This window comes from Artibeus jamaicensis, unplaced genomic scaffold (assembly GCF_021234435.1).
Source record: "Artibeus jamaicensis isolate MK-2021 breed Jamaican fruit bat unplaced genomic scaffold, CSHL_Jam_final contig_387, whole genome shotgun sequence".
Classification (NCBI taxonomy): domain Eukaryota; kingdom Metazoa; phylum Chordata; class Mammalia; order Chiroptera; family Phyllostomidae; genus Artibeus; species Artibeus jamaicensis.
In genome coordinates this window covers 17,918,911-17,942,949 of record NW_026521812.1, presented here as the reverse complement: position 1 = coordinate 17,942,949, position 24,039 = coordinate 17,918,911, and positions in this window count along the sequence as shown.

The following is a 24,039-nucleotide window of genomic DNA, read 5'->3' as shown; positions in this document are numbered from 1 at the left end:
AATTACATCTTGGGCCCCTTGAAAATAAGAGTGTCACCTTCCCTATCTTGTAAAGGCAAAATACTAAAGGCAGTGATTGATAGATTTCAGAGCAAACATCTTTATACCAAAAATTGATGAACAAAACTAAAGAACAAATAGAATAATTTAAAAATACATTAGCATAATACTTAAAAGATAAATAATTTTACCTTACTTTATAAAGTACTCTTAGAAATCAAAAAGAAAAGGAAAACACTCTAATTAAAAATTGATCATTGAGCCCTAGCCAGTGTGCCTCAGTGAATTTGAGCACTGGACTGTGAATCAAAGGCTTGCTGGTTCAATTCCCAGTCAGGGCATATGCTTGGGTTACAGGCCATGTCCCTGGTGGAGAAGAGGGGTCATTTGAGTGGTAACCACACATTGATGTTTCTCTCTCCATCCCTTCCCTCCTCTAAAAATAAATTTAAAAAATTAAAAAATGGACCAGTGATATCAACAGAATATCTGTATAAAGAACATCAATATTTTATGGATTTATAGAAACATTACTTTCTTTTTGTTGTTGTGACTTTATAAGTCATGCCACCTCTGGGAAATTCCACAGGACACTCATGAGAGAATGAGTGTGAAAAGGGCAAAGAACATGTTATTTTTTAACTTAAAAGTGTTTGGATTTTAAAATAATTTTTGTAATTGTTATCCTATTATAGTTGTCCCAATTTTTTCCCCTTTGCCTTCCTCTTCCCATCCCACCCCCTGTTCCAACAGCTAATTCCCACACTGTTGTCCAAGTCTGTGGTCATTTATACAAGGTCTTTATCTAGTCACTTCCCCCTTCTTTCCACCATCATCCTCCTTCCACCTCCTCTCTGGTCACTGTCAGTCTGTTCCATGGTTCCTTGACTATGGTTCTATTTTGTTCATTAGATCCAAAACATATAAAGAACTCATGTGGCTCAACACCAGGAAGATAAACAATCCAATGAAAAAATGGGCATAGGACCTGAATAGGCACTTCTCCCAGGAGGACATACAGATGGCATGTACATACAAAAAGATGCTCAACATCACTAGCCATTAGAGATACAAATTAAAACCACACTGAGATATCACCTCACAACTGTCAGAATGTCCATCATTAGTAAATCAATGAACAACAAGTGCTAGTGAGGATGTAGAGAAAAGGGAATCCTAGTGCACTGTTGGTGAGAATGCAGACTACTACAGAAACTGTGGAAAAGAGTATGGAATTTCCTCTGAAAACTAAAAATGGAACTGCCTTTGGACCCAGCAATTCCACTGCTGGGATTATATTCTAAAAACCCTGAAACACCAATTCAAAAGAACCCATGTACCCCTATGTTCATAGCCACACCATTTCCAGCCACATGCTGGAAGCAGCCTAGGTGCCCATCAGTAAATGGGGGATAAAACTGCACAGAGGCACAGAAGGAGGCAGTGCAGCAAAAAGAAAAATAGTACAGAAGCTCCAGTAAGACTCCCTGCATATATGGGGCTCTTTTACCTCTTTCACACCTTTGGGTAAGAAACATAACCTCTGAAAGCCTAGTGTTCTCTTTTTTTTCTGATTGAGGTGAAATATATATAATAAAATTAAATATTTAAAGGTGAACAATTAAGTGACATCTAGTACATTCACAATGTTGTACAATTATCACCTTTATCTTGTTCCAAAATGTATTTATTATTCCAAAAGAGAGTCCTGTACCCATTAGTCAGTTCATCTCTATTGTTTTCTACCCCTTCTGTCTCTACCTGTTCTGTATATTTCATATAAATAGAATCACGTATTATCATACTTTTCTGCCTGGCTTCTTTTACTCGGCATAATGCTTTTTAGAGTCATCTATATGGTAGCATATGTCTGTGCTACATTACTTTATATAACTGAATAATATTCCATTGTATGTACATATATATCACTGTTATTCCATTTATCCATTAATGAACATTTGGGTTATTATTTCCACCTTTGGTTACTATGAATGGTACTGCTATGAACATGCATATACATGTGTTTATTGAGTGTTACATTTAAATTTTGGGGGGTATATTTAGAAGTGAAATTAATGGTTCCTGTGGTAATCCTATGGTTAACTATTTGAGGAATTGATAAACTTTTCCATAATGGCTGAGCCATTTTATGTTCCCACCAACAATGTATGAAAGTCTCAAAGTCCCCATTTCCTTGCCAACACTGCTTTTGTTTATTTCTTTATACTTATTTTAGTAGGGTTTGATTTATAGTTCCCTAATAAATATTGATATTATGTGTACTTATAGGACATTTTTATGTCTTTTCTGGAGAAATATCCATTCCAGTCCTGTGCCCATTTTTAATTAAGTTATTTATATGTTTGTTATTGAGTTGTAGTAGCTTTTTATATATTCTCAATATTATCCCCTTATCAGATGTATGATTTGCAAACATTCTCCCATTCTGTGGGTTGTCTTTCGCCTCCTTGATAATGTCCTTTGATGAACAAAAGTTTTTAATTTCTAATGAAGTCCAATGTACCTATTTTTTTCTGTCATTACTCATGATTTGGTGTTACATCTAGGAGTTCATCAGCAAAAATAAGATCATGAAGATTTACCCTTATATTTCTTCTAAAAGTTGTATGGTACTATCTCTTACATTTAGGTTATCAATCCATTTTTAGCTAAGTTTTGTGTATGAGTTTTGTATAAGTTTTTTTTAAGTAAATCACTCTTTTTTCCCCCAACCAGTCATCCCAACACCATTTTTGAAAAGACCGTTCTTTCCCCATTGAACAATCTAGGTACCCTTGTTGATAATCAGCTGGCCATATATTTATGAGCTTATTTCTGGGTTCAGTGCTCTTCTACTGGTCCATATATCTGTCCTTATGCCTGTACCACACTGCTTTGATTACTGCAGCCTTATAGTAGGTTCTGAAATTGGAAAGTGTAAATTTTCCAAAATCTGGATTGAACACTGTCCCCAGATTTGTATGTTAATGCCCTAACACCCTGTGTGATGGCCTTTGGGAGAGAATTTGGTTCAGGTGAACCTGTGAGGGTGTGAAACTCATGATGGGATGAGTGTGTTCAGAAGAGACACCAGAAATCTCTCAATCTCTCTCTTTCCCCACCTGCCTCATATGAGGACACAGGGAGAAGGTCGCCATCTGAAAAACCAGGAAGACCTGATCTCACATATCCAGCATCCAGAACTATGAGAAAACAATTTTTTCCTGTTTAAACTACCCATTCTAAGGTCTTTTGTTATGGAAGCCTGAGCTGATTGAAATATTCTTTTCTTCTTTTTTCATTTATCTCAAGATTATTTTGGATAGTTAAGACCTATTGCAATTCTATATGAATTTGAGGGTCATCCTTTCTATTTTTGTAAGTAGTCACTGGAATCCTGATAAAGATCATATTGAACATATAGGATGTTTTGCAATCATAACACTATCAGGTCTCTAACCCATGGACATGGGAGGCTCTTCCACTTACTTAGGTCTTCTTAAATTTCTTCCAGCAAGTTTTTGCCTCCACAGTTAAATTTACTCCTAGATATAATATTCACTTAGATGCCATTATAAATGAAATTTAAAAAATCTTTTTGGATTAGAAACAAAGGTATAATCTTTTTGGATTATACCTTTTTGGTATATAGAAACAACTAATTTCTTGTGTTTACCTTAATTCATTTATTATATTTGATAGGCAACTTAATTCATTTATTAGTTTTGATAGGTTTTGGGAATGTGTGTGTATATTTCCGAGGGAATTTTTATATATAGGATATATCATCTGTGAAAATGGAGTTCTACTTTTCTCTTTTGGATGTCTTTTATTAGTGTTCTCCTTTTAAATGTGTGGAAGACAATTTTTATTCTTCAGATATTTGTGAGAAATGTAAGTCTTACATACGCATTGTAATTTAGCTTCTATGTCAAATTGCTATGATTTTTAACAGGCAAACATTGATAAAGAGCATCAAAAATGTGAAACTCAGCTATGGAGAATGGAAATTAATCAAACTTTCCAACAAACTAATGTATATGTAGAGTATTGAGTAGCAATTTTATTTCTACTTTATGGCCTCAGGAAATAATTGAAATAGTTTCAATGGTTCATATATGAGGGTATTCACTGTGACATTATTTATCATTATTAGAAATTTAAAAAAACAACCTAGAATGTTAACAGTATAAGATTATTGAACACACTGTAAATTAATCTCAAGATATTATATTGTGCAAACATTAAATACTTGAGGTAGAAGTAGCTTTATAACATACTATATTTTAAAAGTTTGAAAGAGCTCTTTCTTGTGCTCTATTCTTTCCCTTTATCTCCTTCCTTATATGTTCACAGATAGGTAAATAACTAATTACATATGCCAAAATACTAGTGGTAGTGGTATACTCTGAGTAGTTGGATTAGTTATAATTTTCTGTGTTTACTCTTAGAGACTGTACATATTGCATACTTATTATTTATAATTTGTAATAAGGAAAGAAACATATTATCTAAAAATATCTTTCTTAATATTTAAAAATCTATTGTGTCAGAATGAACGTTACCACTTTGAAACAATCAACTTTTAACATGTTGTCATCATTTCATTTTGTTTTAATGTGAAGAAAGAATTCTGTGACATTTATTGTAATGGTTCATTGGTGAAAAAGCAAAGAATAAGCTCTTTATAATATATGCACATGAGGTCCATCTGGAAAAAGTCCAGCCATTGTTAGTATAATGATAGCAGTTCGTCAGGCATCGATGTAATCTGGCAGCCAAGGAGAGTAGACTGGAAGGCACATGCATGAACAATGATGACTTCACTGTATTAGTTACTGGGGGTGGTAGATGCTGTTGAGCGAGTATGTGACTGTGTGGCCATTGCATTTAGAATGAATTAGCGAGTAGAGCAACAAATTTGCATAAAATTTTGCATCAGGTTTGAACATTCCTCTGCGAAAACTACTCAGATGATTCAGAAGACTTTTAGGGATGATGCAATGAGTGCAGAGATGCAATATAAATAAAAAGGCCACCGCTATGGGTAACTGGTAATTAGTAGGTTTATCATGACAGTGCACCTGTTTATGCATCACGTACAATTTTTTTGTGAAACATGAAATCACCCAGGTAACTCAGCCCCCCTACAGCCCAGATTTGGCATCCTGTGACTTTGGCTTTTCCCAAAACTAAAATCACCTTTGAAAGGGAAGAGGTATCAGATTGTTGATGAGATTCAGGAAAATACAATAGGGTAGCTGATGGTGATTGGAAGAGCTATGTGAGGTCCCAAGGTGCCTACTCTGAAGTGGACTGAGATGTCATATCCCATGTACAATGTTTCTTGTATCTTCTTCAACAAATGTCTATTTTTCATAGTGTATGGCTGGATAATTTCTGGACAGACTCATATATATGGAACAAAGCCATGACTTTTCAGCAGTATTCTCTTTATATACATTTTTGAAAAGCAAATAATGTATATAACCACAATGTCTAGATATATGAACTCAAAAAGAATAAAGCTAATAGAAATGTCAGGGGAAATACTTCTGATATTTAGTAATTAAAAAATCAAATACATTTAACTTAAATTGGTAAATGCAGCCTAACTTATTTGTAATTGCAATCTAAAAGTCTGTTCAGTCTCTAAGAAACAGGTGGCATCAAAGAAATTAAACACTCCCTGGTATATCACATTTTGAATTGGGAAGTCACTGATTATAAGGAAAATAAATCTTCCTGGCATGTGTTTACAAATTTGGGGTTAGGAAAAGTACAAATTCTGATGAGGTATTTTATTGAGATTGATGGAAATGGGAGGGAGGTGGGGAGCACGGGGCGGGGTGGGCTGGGATGGGAGAAATAGACAGAAAACTGTAGTTGAAAAATAAATTAAATTAAAAAATTTTAAAAAAAGATTGAGAACCCCTTTAAATTTCACTATTCTTAGTTCTCAAATATTCTTCAAAATATTGCCACCTATTCTTTTCCTTAAAATGAAAATCTCATTTTTATTACACCTACGTAATCTGTCACAATGTATTTTTTGAATTTTAAAGCCTAAGTGTCTTTGTTTCTCAAATTTCTACAGTCAATTCTATAGTAACTTGTCAATATAGACATTAAACACCACTTAAATGAGAGATATAAATCTATTATATTTTTAAGATGGCTGAATTAACATTACTGGAAATCTTTGCATTTTGATAATGTACAGATTTTATACTTAGCAATTTTTTGGCTACTTGAAATACAGTTCCTTTCTTCTGCCAGAAGTACATTAGAATGCAAGTCAGTTGATATTTTATCTCATGTTAATGTGGTATGTCAAAAATGAACAGAGTTTGAACCTGTAAGCCTGAAAAAATTTCAGTGTGACAATAGTAAAAAAAAATCTCAGAATTATCTTTTTGTAAGGTTTTCACTTTACTATGTGATACTATGTGGTTATTTAAAACATATTTAGAGTTGTAAGCTAATATTTTTGTTGATCCTGTAAGTAGCAATGTGGAGAGCTGAATGTATAAGCTAAGAGAGGTAGATACACATTGACTGTCAATCTCTGAGTCATCATTCGACCACTGCACACGGCACTAGGACCCCAAACTACTCGTACGTCACTACTGAACTGCTCATGCTCTCTCAGAACTGTTTCTTCGTGTACACGCACTCATATATTAAACATATAACTTCCCTGTTTGTTCTCCCTGTTAGACTCTTTGCCTTTTATATCCTCCTTTTTAATTATTAGTGTTGCTTGTATCTCTGTCTGATTACATTTTCATTTGTTCAACTACTTTCCCAAGGCTCTTTTATACTTTGTTTTAAATGTGTTCCTTGTAAATGGCTCAGAGCTATAACATGTTTTTTTGTCAATATGAATGCACTTGAATAGAAAATTTTAGTCCATAAATTCAGGGGTGTCCAACCTTTTGGCATCTCTGGCTCACAGCGGAAGAAGAATTGTGTTAGGCCACCCGTTAAATAAATAATGACACGCAATCATGAAAAAGTCTCATAATCTTTTAAGTAAATCTACAATTTAGTGTCAGGCTGCATTCACAGCCATCCCGAGATGCATGCAGCCCACAGGGTACAGGTTGGACCCCACTGGGTTGTAAAATAATAAATAATAAATACACATGATTTATTTTTTTACTAAAAGCTTTTTTTTTACTCAGTCTCTTCATCCAACTTTTTGTGAATTGGCAAAACTGTTATTTTTTCCTCATTCCTCTCACAATTTGGGAAGGATTATTGTCCATTTCCATTTTAATTCTGACTGTGTTCTGTCCCCCAGTACTCATAATAAAATGCAGTATATGAGTGTATTCAAACAATGCTCTTTCCCTTACTCATAGATCTGACTTTTTTACCATTTTCTAAATCAATTCCAAGCATACTCTTGGCTTACCATTATCAATAGATTTTGCTGAGATAATTTAGAATTTTAGTTGATTATAATTAGCTTTTTCCCTATAATGTAGCCTCCTTATTTCGAGAAACTTTATTTAGTATTTACAAATGATATACACAGATTATAAATAATATCTTTATGTAGCTATCACGTATCTAATCTGGGTTTATAAATCAATACTATTTTCCTTATCTTTTTCTATTTTGAAAATTTTATTCTGAATTATTATTGTCTGGAAAGAGTATTTTCCTTTGAAGTGGCATCTGAGTGATAGCTGTATCTTTGTATATCCACATTTACCTTATGGATAAATGCTATATTGGATGAATATAGGAGTTTCAGTTTAAATGTCTTTAGTTTTTTTTGTCAGTGGTCTACTTACATTATTCTACCATGTTGTAAGTTCCTATGTTGTAGTTCAGTCCAGTGACAGTATCTCTCTTTCTCTGTCTGTCTGTCTCTCCCTCTCTCCATCCTAAGCAGCGAGTTCTTTTGGCTTGAGAGCTTGTAAAGGGTTTCTCCTCTCTACTGGGCCCCGCCCTGGTGTGTGCCTGCTCTCACTGATCCTCCCCAGATTGTGTTGACCCTGTCTATAGTCCCAGGTTATTTTATAATTCAGGAACATTTTGTTTATTAGATTAATTATTGTTTTGCTTCCATCTCTTCCTTTCCATTTTTTCAGAACTTCTATTTTTCTAATTTTTGGTCTTCCTAATTCATTCTCCTTATATTTCATGGCTTCTCCTTAGATAGCAGGCCAGCATTTTGATATTTAACAATATTATACTATTTTCAGTCAGCAAATTCCCTGGTTTTATTTTTATTTGAAAAAGCATAGTGTTTTTATACCAACAATTCTATATTTGGTGCTGTTCTCTCTTCTCTTTAGTGTTATTATTTCTTTTAGGTTTTGTCCTTTTTCATGTGAGCTAATTATGAGTACACTTCTTCTTTATCTCCTTAATGTTTACCTCCTTTGGCACGTAATTTGTAATTTTGTTAGTTTATGATATTTTAGTTTAGCTTCTGGGACATACCGTCTCAGCAGATGTGTGATTCCTGAACTCTGTTCACTTTTCTAGTAAAAGAAACCTGTGAGCCTCCTGGGATTTGCTATGGAGTAGCCTCTCTAATCACTGGTCTCTTCACTCTTCCTCAGGCTCATAAGTAGAGAACATTCAAGTCAACTCTTTATTTTTCATTTTACTGAATGTATTGAGTGACACTGGTTAACAAACATATACAGGTTTCAGGTGCACAATTCCACAACACATAATCTATACATTGTAGTGTGTGTGCACAATCCCAAGTCAAGGCTCCTTCCATCACCATTTATACCCTTATATCTTCTTCTACCTTCCCCGACACTTCCTCTCTGCTGAATGGGATACTACTCAGCTATAAAAAAGGAAGGAAATCTTACCCTTTGCAACAGCATGAATGGACCTGGAGAGCATTATGCTGAGTGAAAGAAGCCAGTCAGAGAAAGACAAGTGCCATATGGTTTCACTTATATGTGGAATATAGTGAACAGAATGAACTAACCGGCAAAATAGAGACAGACTCATAAATAGAGAACAGAATGGAGAGATTGAACAAAAAAGAAAAAAACACATGGCCTCCTCACCTCTTTGAAAAGCAAGGAGGCAAAACACAGGTGAATGGACTAACACTGACCTTTCACTGACTGCGGATGTGGGGGCCTGTAGTTCTCCAGGACCCCACCCTTCTCCTAAAGAGCTCGTCTGACTCCCAGGGGAGAAATTCCTCTACCATCTCTTTCTCTGTTAGGACTCTATGAGACTGGGGTCTCACTTATGTCCCCTTGGCCTTATCTGCCGGTTATTGCTTATAGCCCCTGAGAGGAACTGAGGAGGAGGTAAGAGTTAGAAGTTGAGGTGTCCAGGACAAACTCATTCGAACCACTATTCTCCTTAGAATCCCTTATGCTTTTTTTCCTTCAGTTCTTTATTGCTGAACAGACATGTGCCAACTATAATGTTGGGCCTACATAAAACATCTGCATATAATATCATGAATTTTATTGAGTTCAAATTAGAGGCTAACTACAGAGGCTGCAGGGTGGTCAGGAATGAAGCTTTTGCATTCAGGGCTCAAGACAGATTCTGGGAACAAAAACAACATTGTCAATAAAGGGGGTGGGAGAACATGAATAATGTGTTCTGCTAATTATTTTTGTTAATGGATCAAATGGATACTTACTGAGTACTATGAAGGTCTGTTACACATACACGTTAATAAAGCTCATGCAGGCATCATTCTGAAGTGATGCTCTGCATTTCTTTAGTTTGCTTTTCAAGACTGTGACTGTAAATGTGGGATTCATCTTTATTTTTACATATACAAAATGTTTATTATTGTTCTTATTGTTAAAGAATAGAAAATCATTGCTTAAAATAATTAGGTTTACATGAGTAAATTAACAGCTTTTTTTTTTACTAAGCAGTGCTTAAATGTATATACTATATCTTGAAATATTTTTCAATTAAAGAACTATATTGCAATCACCCTACCATAATGCAAAATCAGTCTCTTTTCTATATTTTATGGGTATGTTGTGTGGGGAAAAATACAATATTTAATAAATAGAGAAATGCTAGTCTCTTCAATAAATGTTATTCGGAAAACTGTAGAGCCACGTGTAGAAAGAATGAAAGTGGACCCCTGTTTCACATCATTACACAAAAATCAATCCAAAATGTAAAAAATACTTGAATATGAGCCTTGAATTCATAAAACTCCTAGAAGAAAATGTAGGCAAACTCCCTAGCCAACAGTCTTAGCAATGATTTGGGGGATTTGACACCAAAAAACAGTGGTAACAAAAGGAAAAATGAACAAGTGGAATTACATCAAACTAAAAAGCTTCTGCATCAACAAAAGGAAAAGCAACTTATTGAAGAAAATATTTCTAAACCACATTTAATACAGCTTAATATTTAGAATATTCAAGGACCAACCCAATAGCACACAAAATAAAATCAATCAGCCAATTAACGAACAGAATAACCCAAATAAAAAATGGGCAGAGAACCTGAATAGACAGTTTCCCAAAGAGGACATACGCACAGCCAGTAGGTCCATGCAAAGGTGCTCCACAGAACTAGTCATCAGGAAAATGCAAACGAAACCACAGAGAGATGTCACCTCACATCTGGGAAGATGTTTATTACATAAAAAAGAAGAGAAAATAAATGCTGGTGAGGATATTGAAAAAAAAAGAACTCTTGTGTACTATTGGCAGGAATGCGAACTGGTCCAGCTACTACAGAAACAATATGGAGGTTCCTCAAAAACTTAAAAAATAGAACAATCACATCATCCAGCAATTTCTCCTCTGGGTATGTATCCAAAAGAAACAAAATTATTATCTTGAAGAGATATCTGGACTCCCATGTTCATTGCCTTATAATAACCAAGGTGTGAAAACAACCTAAATGTTTGTGGACAAATGGATGGACAAAAACTAATAAAATATAGGTGGTATCACACATGCACGTGTGTGCACACACACTTTTTCTTAGGTTACTGATGCCCTGAGACAACGCTGGTGTTGGTAATGGCAGGGCGTCCAGTAGGCGGGGACAGAGCAGAGAGCGAGTGAGTGGTAAGGCACAGAGACTCGGTATAGACATCTTGGTTTTTTCTAAACTACAGGATTGCTGGAAGCAGCATATTCAATTTGGAGAAAAAGTGATTTGCTCATCCTATTTAAAACATCATTTAGGAAATTTTAAGATTTATTTTTAATATTAAGAAAGGGCAGATGAGAAACATAGAGACCCTTATTTCAAAGGAGAGCCACTAAATATTTTTTCACAATAATTACAGAATTTTGGAGGCTTTCCAGATAAAGAAGGATAGGATTTGCTCATATTCCATTAGACAGTTTTTATGGTACCACAAAAATTATGATCAATCAATTATTGTGCTCTAAATGAGAGGGACTTTGACATGTTTATTGCAACAGTCCCTGATTCAGACAGACATAACAGATTCACATTTTAAGATACTCACCATCTGATAGTGTTGCATCCATGTTTAGGATGATTGCAGTGTGCTGTAGCATTTTCTCTGCAAGGCACTTTAGATCGAATGCTGTTAATATATTAAAGACTTCCTTTGCTTAATGGTAAAACGTAATCTTGGATTGCCAAGGAGGAGTGGGAGTGCACTTAACCAATCCATGTCCTCCCCCAGCTTCTGGGTGGGTAATTACAGTAAATGTGCCTCTCGCTGAAGTGCTGTGTGAGCCACGGCAGTGCTCAATTTGACAAAAGGTATGTATCTTCGGAGAGGTTGAAACAATGTTTAAATTGGGGTGACAATAGGTAGCCAGTTCAGTTTTGCAGGTAGCTTGAAACAACAAAATTGGGATGTGATTAATATGCTAGACAGAGAAAAAAAATTTTCCAGTGGAATGTAGATACAGAGCCAAGAAATGTTGCCAAACCTTGCTATTAAAGTTCTAGTATTTGATTTTTGACCTGCACATAAGTTGGATATTTTAACATTAGTTTAGTACATCTATAGTTGACACATTCATTTTCTCTTTGAACGAAAAGTTGGGAAATGTCTGTTGATATTTTCCACAACTTTTTCATGTCGAGTCATGCTCACACATATTATGGGATTTGGAATAACCTAGAGGTACTTTGCCCAAGGAATTAATAGGAATAAGTTTTCAGAATTCTTGATTAGAATGTTAACTCTTCATTTGGAGGCTAAGTAGAGTGAGAATGTATCAGAAAAGCCTGATTTCCTATTTTATGTTAACTTTTAACAGAAGATAGTGTACGAATTTTAGGTTTTCATGCATCGTGAAAATATATACAATTTTTAACCTTGTATCTGCATTTGTTCCCTAAATTCATTTATATGGTATTATTTGGAGCCGCTAATAGTTTTTTGTCTGAAAGAATGACTTAAACAGCATAGATTTTGGGTCAGCTCACAAGTTTCAATGAACTTATGCAGTAAGGTAGATTTTCTTTCTTTGTAAAATACAACTGCATTGGGTTAAGAAGTAGTATGGAACATGGCATCTAGTACCACAGAGCATGTGCCAGACTGGGAACAGTGACCTATATGTGAACAAGTCAGTAACAATACAAATGCCATATGAGTACTGACCTGTTGAAATGATGTCTTGGGGCTTGAGTGGTGACAGCAAATGTGGGTCACGGCATTTAGAGTAAGTGTTGAGAGAAGATGTACTTTAAAATGAACTTTTGAATAATGGTTAGAATTCAGATACATAGGAGGAGTGTTGAACATCATAAGTGAGTGAAAAGAAACAAAGGTGAGTGAAAAATAATCAATAAAAAGCCTGGCTTGGGAGGCTATTGAAGTAGATTTTCAGATAAAGCTGTGAGAAAGTGAAATGGCCATAAGCTAAGAAAAGGCCAGTGACCTCACTCACCCTTCCACTTCCAGTGGACAGGACTGTGGGGCTCTTAGTTCTCTGGGCCTATTTTAGTCACGTCCTCGCCTGTGTCAGGCAGGACCTCCACCTGAAATCAGGTGTCGATGTGACTCTCTCCTTAGAAGACCCACAGTAGACCTATAACACATACAGTAGTACTTGGCTCTGAGAATGTCCATAACCTACCTCTCAGCTGACCAGTAAATATACCACTGGGAACACTGGAATGCTTCCTTTGCAGGAGCAACAAACTAGCTACCTGACCTTTACAGACTATGAAGTTTTCTTAGGTTCTTTGTCTCTTTGCTTTCAATGTAGTTCTTGGTTTAAAACAAAATGGCAACACAATCTTTGAAAAACTGGACATGAGTAGTTTAAATTTAGGCAATATTAGGCACTATTGCTCAAGGCATTAGGAGAAGAGTGTGGACTTTTCATTTGTCTTTGCTTTGGTTAACAAGCCCATGTATGTTAAGATATGTAGCTGCGTTCACAGTGGGACTATTCTGTTACGTATGTGGGGAAACATAGCTGCTCTGCCTAAGTGACCATTAGCTTATTACACTAGCTTATTTTATGGCACCAAGACATCCTTCTGATAAATGTCAGTGTAGCTCTTGTGTGAAAGCATGTCGCAATGTATCTCCTCAGGAAAATGTTCTTCATTTCTTCCATAGTTGAAGTTTTAGTAATCCCACCCAGATGGACATCTGCCCACTTCTCTAAGTAGCAATGCTGTGGAGTTTACTTTTCCTGATTTTTTTAAAATCATTTGTGATGAACCCTTTAATGAGCAGTAGCAAAGGGATCCTGGAGTTCAGCTTGTTAATTAGCAGTACAGTTTCTGGCTAGTGTTAGCTCGAAAGTAATTGATTTATATTTCAATGTTCTACTATACACAGGTTCTCACATAAAGATGTTTGTTCATTTTAATGCAAAGAAGCTTTTCCAAAATCACACTCAAAATTGTATCTGCTTATAAAGCAAGCCAAGAAGGTAGGTATTTACATTTTATTAATGCGAAAGATCAAGAAAATTGTTCTTAATCACAGCTTTGTATTACAGTATTGGAAATGTAATAACATAAAAGATTTTCTACCATGGTTCTGGGGATTTTGAGATAGCAATTTAAATGAAATTGGTTTATAATGAATGTAGGTATTATATACATTAGGACACCATCAAACATTAACAAATACATACTTAGTTATAAGTGATTAAAATTTATCACTGATTTGCTTACTGTCATTGACTCATTAGAGTTTGTTAGACCACTTAGGGTAGCGAAAAACATATTGAATTAGGGTCAGAAAACATGAATTCTAGTATTCATTCTGCCACTGTTTAGCTATGCAAATTTTAGTGAGTCATTTCTTTACTTCTCTCATCTGTAAAATGATGCAGTTGGTCTCTAATCTGTAAGGTGATTTGCAACTCTCAATTTCCATACTGAAGTTTCTGTTTGCAGTTTCCTTTTTCCTGTGCTGGCATTTCCGGTGACCCCAGTGAGCAGGTGGCTTGCGCTAGTTTTCTGATTGCAATCTCTCATACCAGAATATGTGCATTAAGTATTATCATTTACTTTTAAATGTTTTTGAACCAGATATAATTTCTGAAATTTTTCGTATCAGTATTTTTTAACTCCAATTGCAGAACAATAGCCTTTGTCAGCCTTTAAAAGACTTTATGGCCACAATTAAGCAAATGTGCACTTGGACTTTTCTATTCACCTTCATAAATAAAGTATGCTTAAATTCTGAAGAAGAATGTTTGAGGTGTTTGGTGGACTGAGAGTTGCTGAGAGGAATAATCAGACACTGAGCTTTCTCCTTCCTATATCCTCCTCTCCATTCTGACCTAAACACGATCATTGGCAATTCTGATAAAGAAATGAATGGTGTGTTTATCAACTTCTCCATATTCATACTGAATGAAAAAGCCAAACAATATATTTGAGAATTATGACTTATCTCTGGAGCACTTCCAGGCATTAACAACAGCATATATAATAGGGAACTAAATGCTGAACCATGAATATCAGTAAAACAACAAATCAACAGGACAAACACAGATGCACAGAGAATTAAAGAAAAACTTTCTAAGGACAAACAGAAAGATGCTCTTAATTATCCATGGAATAGGCTGTAGTATTAACATAAGTAGAATTATTTTGATGTCAGAAGAACATTCTTCTCTGTGCCACATCTAGGGAACTGCAGATGTAAAGAAAATTTTTGTTTCATTTTGTTTTGTTTTATCTATTCTGAGCAGCAGAATTAAGACTACAAACATTATGTAGAGTTTTCTATGTTGGAGATCTAGTTCTTCCCAAGACCTGGTCTTTAACCCTGAAGCCCATTTGTGTGTGTGTGTGTGTGTGTGTGTGTGTGTGTGTGTATGTGAAGTTCATGTGGTTTGATGTCATCTTCACTGAGATTTCTGTATTTCACTTTATGGTTCATACTGTTAATTAAAAGTGCCCTCACTGCTTTATAACCATGTATGTATACACACAATTTCTGCCTGTTCTCTTGTAAACTAGGGGTTCATTTTACAATTTCTTTGAAAATTGTTGTAGCTAGTTTCTTTTTAACTCTTTTGGATGAAAAGACTTGTCCTGAGATCAAGACAGTTCCCTACATGGCAGTTCCCCATATAGCGGTTTTAAATCGGTGGAAACGGTAACTCCAGTTCTGTCGGTAGAAGCCAGAGTGGGGCAGTGGTGATTGTGTTGTCAGCAGAGAGTCAGACGGACTGGGAAATAACGGAGGGTTGAAAGAACAGTTCTTGGACATGTTACGTTAGTCAGGGCAGAACCAGTTCAGAAAGAGGTCCTTGCTGCAGAGGAAGGGACTAATTAGCTCAATTTGATTCATCATTGCAGCACTAAAAAGAAAGAAGAGGGCTTGTGGGGTTTCTTAGACACTTATGCAACATTGAAATGAATATTACCTCCATGAAAACACAGCTAAACTTGCTAGGACCAAACAACTTTAAATTTTAGTGTGAGCCAAGAGATCATGAACTTTAATCAATATCATAATTTCTCCCCATTTGTGTACAACCCAGGAAATAAAGACTGCACAGAAGATATAAAAACCACACAGAAGACATATTTTCTTCAAGTTTTTATTATGAATATGTTTAATTTTGGATAACTTTTTTATTTCAGGAATTTATATTATTCAGTTTTCTTTTGTTTATTAATTAATGTTAGTTTTATTATGAAGAAAAATACTTAAAATATGCTCTTAAAGAAGTGAACTATTTCTGATTAATAAGTGCTTCCAGAGTGGTGGGAAATATTTTCAGAGGAAGGATGACTGAAAAACAAAAATAAAAACAAAAACAATGGGGAGTAAGCACAAATGAGTGTACATATATTTATTTGCAAGTAGACAAAATAATCTTGAGAACCTGGTGTACTGGAGCTATTTTGTAAGGCATCTTTGATAAAATTATAATTAATGTAAAAAGTTAAGCCAGATGAAAGTATCTATTAATGTGGCATTTGAAATATAAGACTTATGATTTTCAAAATACTGTTGAAGCCAACCAAATATACATATTCACCACTCATTGTTTGCTGCAAGTTTCTATGTTAATGTTGGGGGTCATGAAAAGATTCTGATGCAAGGACCTGGATTATGCCCTCCTTGAACTTAGTAACTTTTGAGGCAAACTCAATTCATATTTGATGCAATGTTTTCCTCAATAGATTTATGTCATAATGAATATAGAGGCCATAGAAATGATGATTGATTCTTCTTTTGTGCACAATGTACCATTGATTTTTCTTTGTCGGCATAAATTAACTTACCCTTTTAACTTCCCAACACAAAACAAGCTAACCCACCTTCTTTTTTACAGGTGCTGTGTTAGAATGATGGATACCCATAGCTTTGTTTTCTTTATACATTGCTACAATAATTGTATTAAATAGCCACAGACTACTAATAAAAGTACTTAATTCACTCAAGTTGATGGTCAGTGCAATTTTTAAAAATTGGAATTTCTGGAGAAGACAAATAATAAGAATGGTAATAAGTGTTAAATTACATGTGTATGTGTGTTGAAATATAAGGAGAAAAAAATCTTAGATCTAGTGAAGTTCTGAATACCTTATAGTATGAAAGTCGTGCTTTGGTATGTTTAGAAATTGGATTTAGAGAATATTAAGGCAAAAGATCAATAGAGATTAATTGTTTTATATAGAGAACCCTGTTGTCATTGCTTAAAGGATTACCCATGTTGTGTTTCTTACCAGTAAACAAAGTGCTCTGGTATCACTGGACTAGATAGTACATTCTTTACATTCCAAATTGCATGATTGAAGGGTCTCATTATTCTTAAAGCTTTAACATGTAAAATTATGACTTGTTAAGTATGTTTATTAAATTTATTCTTACAAATGTATAACTGTCAAATATTTATAACTTAAGGTAGTGGTTTCCATCTCTTTCCAAATAGTTTTCATCACCCTAATATTACATAGGGGATATTGGGATTCTAAAATAAAAATGAAAATAAAAGAATTTTCAAGGCCACTCAGTTACTGCCAACTTCTAGGGGCTCATGGAGTCATCATATATATATATATATATATATATATATATATATATATATATATATATATATATATATCCCCTCATCAGAGTACTTTGCAGCCCTGATTGTTTTATAATAGAAGATAATAATTTTAATTTATTTTACAATTTTTTTCTAAGATCTGATCTCACTTTAGATTGTGTTGGCTGTAAAATGACAGCAGGGATACAAAGGATGAATCTCCAAGTGCAACATGTTAAATTTACCTGACTGTTGACATTTCTCTTGAAGACGTGTGTACTGACTGGACTCACACAGGATTTGGGGGTACCTATGCTGCAATATTAAGTACTCCTATGAAGAATTATGAGAAAAAGCTTGCAGCTTCTATTTATGTTGTCTAGAAAAGATTATCTACTTACTAAGACTCTGAATAGAATTTCATTAATTTTTAATGACATAGCTTACTGTTTGGGGGGATGTTAAGCACATTTAATGTCAATATTTTATGTTCTTGCCTTCATTTGAAGTGTTTCATATCACATTCAATATAATATTTTTAAAGATCAAAAGAAAATTGGTAGCATATCTAATGGGAGAAAAGCAGGAAATGTGATTGTAAAAATAGACAACACTAAATAACCACTAACAAAAATGTATTAACTATTTTTATATTGAATATATTTTTGTTTTTAATTAGTTTTATTGGGCTGACATTGGTTAACAAGATTGTATAGGTTTCAAGTGCACATTACTACTATGATACCTGATCTGTACATTGCATTGTGTTCCTACCACCCCAAATCAAATCATCTTCCATCACCACATACTTACCCCCCTTTACCCTTTATGATCCTCCACTTTTCTTCCCCCTGGTAACCACCACATTGCTGCTTGTGTCTAGGTTTCAGTTTTATATTCCACATATTGATGAAATTATATGGTTCTTAGCTTTTACTGAATTACTTACTTAGCATAGTGTTTTTATAATGTCATATTTGCAAATGAGAGTATTTCATCTTTTCTTATGGCTGAGTAGTATTCCCTTGTGTGTGTGTATAATTCATATATATATATATATATATATATATACCACTAATATACATATGACATATATATATATACCACATCTTTATCTGCTCCTCTGCCACAGTTATTTCCATGTCTTGTCTGCCATGAATAATGCTGCAATGATGCATATAATTTTTATGACTATTTTTTCAATTTGGGGGGGGATAGGAGTTAATATCATAAATATATAAAGAACTCATACAACTCAACACCAAGCAAACAAATAATCTAATTTAAAAAAATGGACAGAGGATCCAAACAAACACCTCTCCCAAGAAGACATACATACAAATGGCTAACAGGTATAAGAGAAGGAACTCAACTTCACTAGCTATTAGGGAAATGCAAATCAAAACTATCATGAAATACCACCTCACACTTGTTGGAATGGATATTATCAATAAGAAAACTAATAACAAGTGCTGGAGAGGTGGTGGGGAGAAAGAAACCCTTATTCACTTCTGGTGGGAATGTAAACTGGTAAAATCAATATGAACAACGGGATGAAGTTTACTCAAAAAATTAAGAATAGAATTACCAGATGACCCAGAAACCTCTCTTCTGGGTACCTACCCCCCAAAAGGTAATTTATAACCCCCCTATAGAGGAATTTACACATTTTTGTCAACACATTTTGTTGACTATTTTAATAATTCTTAAATATACTTAACATTGTCACAACTACGTCAGAGACGTATGTATATGTGCATGTGCATATATGACGGCTGCTATAAAATCCTTAGTTCGTGCAACTTGCCTTCTCTCAGCTTCAATTTTTCAATTTCTTTCAGTCTTTCAAGTTTTCTTGTGTTTTCAGAAGCCTGATCTGCTGCAGCTTACCTATATTTGTTTATTCATTTTCCATTGCTTGCAAACTTTGCATCCTAAAAAGAAACAATGTCCGTTATTTACTGGTAAGGCAGGTTCCTTGTGCTGTATTTCAGAACTTGTACCACACCAGTTTTTCTGAGGTTCTCGAACTTCATCTAGATTTTTAAATTCAACTCTCTTTTCTGGTAAAGAGAGCTTGGGAGTGGTCCTCAGTTCTTCCATCCTTGTCTTCCTCCACAGTACCTTTTAAAGATCCAGACTGCAGATGACATGCTTCTTGGCACAACTGCCCTTGATGCCCAGTTTGATTATATATATATATATATATATATATATATATATATATATACACACACACACATATATAATTTTTACATATATATGTATATTTTTTCATAAAAATAAATATATATTTAAGGAGTAATGCATTTAACACTTAATATGTTCCTGGCACTGAGGTAAGTGCTTAAGATCAGGTGACCTCTCTGGACCAGTCATTTTAACTAAAGGAACATCAGTGTCCCATAGTTAGGGAGGGAGAGAGAAATCTCTACAAGAAGGGAAAAGTTAAGTAGATAGTGTTCCATTGATCTAATTAAGAAATGTGTCAAACTGTTCATTGTTTGATTTTATTTATTATTTGTTTCCATTCATTGTGTTCTGTTAATGTTGGATGATTGGACAAATAACTAACAATAGAGACAGGGACAAGATGGCATTTCTGTCCTCTTAGCATCATTTTGCATTCTTGTCCATACTCTCTGGTACATCTCAGCAGTTCACATGATCCGATCCAGATTTGTTTTCCAAATCTGAACTTTTGGCACAGATTTCTCCCATTGTCATAGGCACATGCATCCTGATGTCCCTCTGCCTCCCTCATGTTCCATGTCAAACCAGCCATGTAGCCCCATAATCCTATTTTCTGAAAATCTGTCTTCCCTTTCTCACCTCCAACCTCATCGCCCACATCTTAGTAAGCAATTTAATAATTTTGCCTGTACTATTTCAGTCCTTTAGAATTGATGATGTTCCTGTCTCTGGGCTTGTGTATGTCTCCTTCACCTTATACATTGAGACATCTTTTACCAAAACAAAAACAATCATATTGTTGAATACTTAAATCCGTGGGTCAGTACAGGCTAAAACCAGAACTTCCTTAAATCCACTACAGTTTTATTCTCAAACACCTCTTTGGTCTTGATGGTTATTCTGATCTTCTTTGTAACTCGAATTCCATCTAAGCTGGATGTAAATGGTTCTAAAATATGAAGTGTCCCTACTGTTAATGTAACTGCTCTTTTTTTCTTGAGGTTGATCCTTGCTCTTTTCCTTTCTGGTGACAAGAATAAATATTTTAATGCTTTTAATATCCTAATAAATATAATATAATGTTTCAAATAAAATGATATGTAATAGTATCTCATATAAAGATAAAGCTATTATCATCTCTATTTCACTACTGAAGAGACTAAGACTGAACAGAGGTTAAATACCTTGCTTAAGGTCCGAAGCTGTCAGTATGTCGTAGCTGATACCTGCAATAGAAGCGCTGTACACTGTTATTGCTGAAGGACTTGTCCTCATTAATTTGGTGCAAAGTGTTACGAATTTAAAATGAACAGTTTAACACCCAAGGAAATGTACAAGCTGAATGTAAACTAAATGCAGGAAATTATTAAAAGATACATTTATTATCATTTATGTGATTTTGGGAGTCTTAATCCTTGGTGTAGAGGCCCAAAAATCTTGTGGCTTAATGTAAAATAGATAGAATAATAGATTTTCATAGGTAGGAAGTACATGATAACACAGAAGTGTTTGACGGAGTGCAGGGACAAGCTATGATCAAGAAACAATAAAGAGTTATCATTTTAATCATCTTTATCAGAATAGAAGCTCCAAGCAGAGGATATTGTGGTCCATACATCACTCTCCAAAGGAGAATTTTCTACCTAAAATAGCTACATGGGCCCTGACTGATGTGGCTCAGTAGCTTGATTGTTTCACCAAAGTGAAAGGTTGCTGATTCGATTCCCAGTCTGGGCATGTGTCTGGGGTGCAGGTTCGTCCAGTGCTGGAAGCCATGGATCCATGCTTCTCTTTCACATCAATGTGTCTCTCCCTGTCTTTCTCCCCCTCCTACCATCTCTCCCAAAATAAATACCTAAAATCCAAAAATAAAAATAATAAAAATAAAATTGCCTTCCTGTCACATGGAAAAGATAGGCGTGTGTCCCTCATAGAGAGAGTGACTCAACGGCAGTACTTCTGTTTTAGCAAGTGAACAGGCAGATTGCCATTGTTTCCTTTTAGCTAACTTAGTCTCACCATTATTTCACCATTTTTTAAGAAGGAAGAATTACATTTTCTGTTTCTAATAAGCAGGTTCTTACAACATGGTGAAAGGAATCTTGGAGAGATTGAAAAAAACCTTTAACAAGTAAAACAGAGACAGACTCATAGATGGAGAACAAATGCCAGCTAGTGAGGGGGTAGAGGGTGAGGGATGGAGCAAAAAGGAAAAGGACTCATGGACGTGGACAACAGTGTGGTGATGGCTGGGGGGAGGGGACTATAAGGGGACTAAATGGTAATGGAAAAATGTAATAAAGATGATATATTAAAAATAAAATTAAATCTTTAAAAATAACTATTTCATATATTATCTTCCTCTAAAATTCATGGGGTTTTCTTGGCATTATTATCATAGAAAAATAGTGCCTTTTTATTTTTGACAGAACACTAAATTGCGACTTTTGAGAGGTTTTTGCACAGCCAGAGAGCACCATTATCTAGTAGAAAATTCATTCTTGTTACATTTATGTCACTCTTAGAATGTAAAGGTTCACCACAATACATCTGACAGAAATAAATAGATAGAACTATGAATACCTTTTTTTTATTGATTCCTTCTAAGCGCAGGCATTGCAGCCTTCTGGCTAGACTTGCAATGTTCTCCTTTCGAGTCAATACATAGCTCTCCAGATCTACTTACTTCTATAAAATGGTCAATGTATTGTTGAGCAGACTCTGAGTTTTGAAGACAGAGATGCAGTACAGCATTTCAATTAGACTTCTTTTGACTGGAGGGTTGGGTGATTAAGCTGGTCACTTGTGGAAATATATTGATCTCATGATATATTTTCAGGAACCGATTTTTCTTTTCAGAAACACTGTGTCAGGATGTGCTATTTAGAATTTTCTCCCTTCCCAGGGGGACATGGCACTGCTCTCGACAACGGAAATGAAGATATAACAATGGGGAAAAAAAGAATACTGTCACTCCTATATTCAATCCCTTGAATTTTAGCAGAGAATCCACAAATATGAATTTCTGTTTTTCTTGATATTTAAAGGCTATTAAGTAAGTGTATTTCAGTTTGTTATGCATTAGTCAGACTACTCAGTTGTCACATTATGGTACATTAAACTTTTAAGTTATAGACAATTCATGAAATGTATAAAGTAGTTTGATATGTGGCATAGAATGTTGCTTACATTTTAGACTAAGTTTTTTTCCCCCTTTCCGCCTCCATATTTCTTTACTTTATAAATTCTTTTTAAAAATTGACTATTTTAAATAAATAGTTTCATGGCCTCTGTTTGAATACTTACCTTTGGGGAAAAAAGTGCTGACATTTATTGAACACATATTATGTGAGAGGCAATTTGAATATTATATTTTATTTAATGGGCACAATAATTATATCAAGTAGAAATTATTATTTTTTGCAGATAAAAAATATAAGACTCAAGATGTTGCCTTTCAATAACCACCCAAGTCATAAGTATACAATAACATAATTATAATAAAATGGCATATTTAATACCTAGTCTAATTTCCTTTTTTATTATTTTAATTTAATGAAAATTTGGTATTTAGAATACTTTATTTTCAAACATTCTTTGCAGATAGAGGTGACCTAATAGCACAGTTCTGGAAAATGAGGTACAGCATGAAGTTCCTAGAGTAGGTACATTTTTTTTTGTTCTCTTTTGTTTGAAAAGGGATTTTATACTGGCAGTCAAGCAGTCTTTCTGAGACTACACAAAAATTGCCAATCTGAAAGACAATGTCTACTTCACACTTCTGGAGTAGTTTTATCAAGTTGGATTACCCAACCCTGGACCAGATATTGAATAAGAAAAAATTGCTTATTTTATGAAAGTCCATGTTTGTATGATATTTTGTTGCTGTCTATTACTAACTGATGTAAAAGTATATTTTAATTCTCTAAAATCAGGTTGATATAAATGAAGATAAAAATGAGGATATTTAAAACTGAGAACATGGTCAAGCCAGAATCACTTAGCTGAAATATTTCTTTTCTCAACCTTACTTCCTGCTTTCTCCCATCAATGCCTTGATTTCCCACAATTTATATTCTACTAAGTTATATAGTAGATTTGCAACCACAAAAGTTATCTCAGTACTGACTATTGAAGTCAGTAGTGAGATTATCACAAAATACATACCATTATGTCTTGTGCTTATTCTATGTATAAGATAGAAATTTGTTTTAGTGTTTGTAGTACTCAAAATAAATTGATAAAAATAAAGAATTACATGATCTCAGAATCAAAAGATGAAAACAAAAGTATTACATGGGAAAAGTGCAACTATTCCTGGTACCCATGTCAGAGAACAATCAGATAATAGCTTGAATGAATCAATTTGAACTACCAAGCCCTTACTGTGGTCACTTAAACAGTAGAC